This window comes from Balaenoptera borealis, assembly GCF_965194805.1.
Source record: "Balaenoptera borealis genome assembly, chromosome: 11".
In the NCBI taxonomy this organism is placed as follows: domain Eukaryota; kingdom Metazoa; phylum Chordata; class Mammalia; order Artiodactyla; family Balaenopteridae; genus Balaenoptera; species Balaenoptera borealis.
Genome location: NC_138868.1, coordinates 93,091,884 through 93,097,883, shown reverse-complemented (window position 1 = coordinate 93,097,883; position 6,000 = coordinate 93,091,884).

Genomic DNA, 6,000 nt, shown 5'->3' with positions numbered 1-6,000 from the left:
AAGACTGAGAGAGGTGGCTCTTTTATCTAAGGTACAGAAACCAACACAGAGAATCAAGGAAAATGAAGAAATGGGAATATGTTTCAAACAAAAGAATGAGATAAAACTTTAGAAACAGACCTCAGTGAAACAGAGATAAGTGATTTACCTAATAAAGAATTAAAAATAATGGTCATAAAGATGCTCACACATCAGGAGAATAATGTTTAAACAAAGTGAGAATTTCAAAGAAGGTAGAAAGTATGAGAAAGTACCAAAGAGAAATCAGAGAGCTGAAGAATACACTAACTGAATTGAAAAATTCAATAGAGGAGTTAAGCAACAGACAAGTAGAAGAAAGGATCAGTGAACTCAGGGCAGTGAAATTTATCCAATCAGAGGAGCAAAGAAAAAAAAATGAAAGACAGCTTAAAGGACTTATGAGACACCATCAAGTGAGCAAACAAGTATATGCGTTATAGGGGGTCCCAGAAGTAAAAGAGAAAGGGGCAGAAAGCTTATAAGAAATATCAGCTGAAAACTTTCCTAACCTGGAGAAAGAAACAGACCAGATCCAGGAAGCACAGAGAAATCCAAAAAAGATAAATCCAAAGAGCCCTCACATGGAGACGCATTATAATTAAATTGTGAAAAGTTAAAGACAAAGAGAGAATCTTAAAAGCAGCAAGAGAAAAACTTGTCATGAACAAAGGAACCCCCATAAGACTATCAGCAGATTTTTCAGCAGAAACATTATAGGCCAGAGGGGAGTGGTATGATATATTCAAAAGGGCAGAAAGAAAAAACAAACTGCCAATCAAGAATACTTTATCCAGGAAAGCTGTCCTTCAAAATTGAAGGAGATAGTTTCCCAGACAAGCAAGAGCTGGAGGAGTTCATTACCACTAGACCAGCCTTATTAAAATGTTAAAGGGACATCATCAACCTGAATCAAAGGATGCTAATTAGTGACAAAGAAACCTTTGAAAGTATGTCTCACTGGTAAAGATAAATATGTAGTTAAATTCAGAATACTTTATTGTAATGGTGGTGGGTAAATCCTTATAACTGGTGTGAAGGCTAAGACAAGATGATTAAAAATAAGCATAACTTCAAAAAATTTTAATGGATACATAAGGTAAAAATATGTAAACTGTAACATCAAAAACATAAAATGGAGGGGGGAGTAGAGTGTAGAGCTTAAGTATTTGAAATTAAGTTGTTATAGCTTAAAATATACTGTTACAAATATGAGAGGTTTTATATAAGCCTCATGGTAACCACAAAGCAAAGACTTATAGTAGATGCACAAAAGATAAAGATAAAGGAGTCTATGCACACCCCTACAAAAAAAATCATCAAACCACAAAAGAAGAAAGCAAGACATGAAGGAACAAAGGAATTACAATACAGCCAGAGAACAATGAACGAAATGGGAGTAGTAAGTCCATTTCTATCAATAGCAACCTTAAATGACTGAATGGAAAAAAAAAAAAAGACCCAATTATATGCTGCATACATGAGAATCACTTCAGCTTTAAGGACACATACAGACTGAAAGTGAAGGAATGGAAAAATATGAATGGAAACCAAAAGAAAGCAGGGTAGCTATATTTATATTGGACAAAATAGACTTTAAGACACAGAACGTAGGAAGATAAAAAGGACATTATATTATGATGAAGGGGTCAATCCAACAAGAGAATAAAAAATTGTAAATATTTATCCACCCAACATTGGAGCACCTAAATATATAAAGCATATATTAACAGACCTGAGGGTACTCTCTGGCAGTCCAGTGGTTAAGACTTGGTGCTTTCATGGCCGGGGTCTGGGTTCAATCCCTGGTCGAGGAACTAAGATCCTGCAAGCTGCACAGTGTGGCCGGTGGGGGGGGGGGAGTGGGTGGGGGGGAACGAGACCTAAGGGAGGAAGAGACAGTAATCCAATAATAGGGGACTTCAATACCGCACTTTCAACAATAGTTACTTCATCCAGATTGAAAATCAATGAGGAAACATTGGACTTAAATGATACGTTAGACCAGATGGACTTAGATACATTATGACGTTCTATCCAAGGGCAGCAGAATACATGTTCTTCTCAAGTGCACATGTATCATTCTCCAGAATAGAGCATATGTTAGGCCACAAAAGAGGTCTTAAGATTAAGGAGACTGAAATTGCATCAAGCATCTTTTCTGACCACAGTGGTATGAAACTAGAAGTCAATTATAAGAAGAAAAGTGGAAAATTCACAAATATGTGGAGATTAAAAACCATGCTACTGAACAACCAATGGGTCAAAGAAGAAAATCAAACAGAAATAAAAAAATACGCTGACACAGATGAAAATGGAAATGCAACACACCAAAACACGCGATGGAGCAAAAGCAGTTCTAATAGGCAACTTCATACTGCGCTAAGAATCAAGAAAGACCTCAAATAAACAACCTAACTTTACACCTCAAGGAACTAGAAAAAGAACAAACTAAGCCCAAAGTTAGTTGAAGGCAGGGAAATAAAGATCAGAGCAGAAAGAAAGGAAATACAGGCTAAAAAGATAATAGAAAAGATTTAAAAAAAATGAAGAGCTGATTTTTAAAAAAAGAAACAAACGACAAATCATTTGCTAGACTTAAAACAAAAAAAAGAGAAGCCTCAAATAAATAAAATTATAAATGAAAGAGGAGATATTACAACCAGTACCACACAATGAATCATAAGAGAGTATGCTGAACAATTATACACCAATAAACTGCACAAACTAGAAGAGATGGAAAAAGTCCTAGCACCATATAACTTACCAAGACTGAAGCATGAAAAAATAGAAAATCTGAACATACTAATTACTAGTGAGGAGATTGAATCAGTAATGAAAAACCTCCCAATTAAGAAAAGTCCAGGACCAGACAGCTTCATTGGTGAATTCCACCACGCATTTAAAGAATTAACACTAATCCTTCTCAAACTCTTCCAACAAATAGAAGAGGCGAGAATCCTTCCAAACAAATTTTATGAGGACATCATTACCCTGATAGCAAAACCAAAAAAGGACACTACAAGAACAGAAAACTACAGGCCAATATCTCTGATGAAAGTAGATACAAATATCCTGAACAACATATTAGCAAACCAAACTCTACAGCACATTAAAAGAATCATGCACCATAATTAAGTGGAATTTATTCCAGGGATGTAAGCATAGTTCAGTATCCATAAGTCAATGTTATAAACCAAGTAACAAAATGAAGGATAAAAATCATGATCATCTCAAGATGCAGAAAAAGCATTTGATAAAATTCAACATCCATTCATGATAAAAACTCCCAATACAGGGGGTGTAGAAAGAATGTACTTCAACATAATAAAGGCTATATATGACAAGCACACAGCTAACATCATACTCGATGAAAAGCTGAAAGGTTTTCCTCTAAGATCAGGAACAAGACAAGGATGCCCACTCTTACCAATTTTATTCAACATATTACTAGACGTCCTAAGCAGAACAATTAAAATAGCAAGCAAGGAAAAGACATAAAAAGCTTCCACAACAAAAAGGAAGAAGTAGATGAAATGCAGATGATATATTATATATAGACTACCCTAAAAACTCTACCAAAGAACTGTTATAATAAATGAATATAATAAAGTTGTAGGATACAAAATCAATATACAGGCATACCTCATTTTATTGCACTTTGTAGATACTGTGGGTTTTTTGTTTTGTTTTTTTTAAACAAATTGAAGGTTTGTGGCAATCCTGTGTTGTCAGATGACGGTTAGCATATTTTAGCAATAAAATTAAGGTATACATATTGTTTTTTAAGACATAATACTAATGCACACTGAATAGACTATAGTGTAAACATAACTTATATGCACTGGGAAACAAATTTGTGTGACTCGTGATTTGCTTTATTGCAGTGGTCTAGAACTGAACCTGCAATATCTCTGAGATATGCCTGTATTGAGTTTTTTTGTTTTTGTTTTTCAACAAATTGAAGCTTTATGGCAACTTTGCATTGTGTATCAAGCAAGTCTATCAATCAGCACCATTTTTCCAATAGCATTTGTTCACTTCGTGTGTCTATTTCACATTTTGGTAATTCTCACAATATTTCAAACTTTTCATTATTATTATATTTGTTATGGTGATCTGTGACCAGTGATCTCTGATGTTACTATTGTAATTGTTTTGGGGCACAATGAACTGCACTCATATCAAGATGGTGAACTTGATAAATATTGCGTCTTCTGACTGTTCCACCAACCGGCAACTTCCCCATCTCTCTCCTTCTCCCTGAGGGGAGGGAACAGGCCTCCTTATTCCCTGAGACACAACAATATTGAATGTAGGCCAATTAATAACCCTACATGACCTCTAAATGTTAAAGTGAAAGGAAGAGTCACATGTCTTTCACTTGAAATCAAAAGCTAGCAACGATTAAGCTTAGTGAGGAAGGCATGTACAAAGCCGAGATAGTCTGAAAGCTAGGCCTTTTGTGCCAGTTACCAAGTGCTACTCCAGTGAAGCTAGGGATGTTAAGAAAGTGAAACAGCCTCATTGCTAATACAGTAGGTCTCCTACATATGAACGAGTTCTGTTCTGAGAGCGAGTTCATAAATCCAATTTGTTCGTAAGTCCAACAAAGTTAGCCTAGGTACCCAACTAACACAATCGGCTATATAGTACTGTACTGTAATCGGTTTATAATAGTTTTCACACAAATACATAAAAAACACAAAAAATAAAGAAAACATTTTAGGTGTTACAGTACAGTACCTTGAAAAGTATAGTAGTACAGTACAACAAGTGGCATACAGGGGCTGGCATCAAGTGAACAGGTTACTGACTGGAGGACGGAGAAGAGGTGGGAGATGGTAGAGCTGAAGGACTGTCAGCAATAGGAGACGGAGGGTCTGGACAAAAGCACAACCACTTATAGAGGATGCACACAATGTGACAATATACACCAGACGTGTGAACTAACTTATGTGACTGGACATGCAAACGCATGTTCGCATCTTTGAAAGTTCACAACTTGAAGGTTTGTATGTAGGGGACTTAGGGTAAGCAGAAAGTTTTATTAGTCTGGCTAGAAGATCAAACCAGCCACAACATTCCCTTAAGCCAAATCCCAATCCAGAGCAAGGCTCTGGCTCTCTCAGATTCTGTGAAGGCTGAGACAGGTCAGGAAGCTGCAGAAGAAAAGTTTGAAGCTACCAGAGATTGGTCCTTGAGGTTTAAGGTAAGAAGCCAGCTCCATAACATCAAAGTGCAAGATTCAGCAAGTGCTGATGTAGAAGGTGCAGCAAGTTATCCAAAGATCTAGCTAAGATAATTCATGAAGGTGGCTCCACTAAACAACAAATTTTCAACGTAGATGAAACAGCTCTTGAAACATCTATTGAAAGAAGATGCCATCCAGGACTTTCAAAGCTAGACTGGAGAAGTCAATGCCTGGATTCAAAGCTTCAAAGGACAGGCTAACTCACTCTCTTGTTAGGGGCCAGTGCATCTGGTGAGTTTAACTTGAAGTCATTGCTCATCTACCACTCTGAAAATCCTAAGGCCCTTAAGAATTATGCTAAATCTATTCTGCCTGTGCTTTATAAATGGAACAACAAAGTCTGGATGACAGCACATCTGCTCACAACATGGTTAACCAAATATTTTAAGCCCAGTATTGAGAACTGTTCCTCAGGAAAACAAAATTTCTTTCAAAACATTACTGCTCATTGACAATACACTTGGTCACTCAAAAGCTCTGATAGAGATGTACAGTGAGCTTAAGATGGTTTTAAATTCTGTTAACATGGCATCCATTCTGCAGTCTATGGATCAAGGAATAATTTCAACTTTTAAGTCTTCTTATTTAAGAAATATATTTTGTAAAGCTATAGCTGCCATAGTGATTCCTCTGACGAATCTGGGCAAAGTTAACTGAAAACCTTCTGAAAAGCATTCACCATTCTAGATGCCATTAACAGCATTCATGGAAACCATAAAAAGAATGAA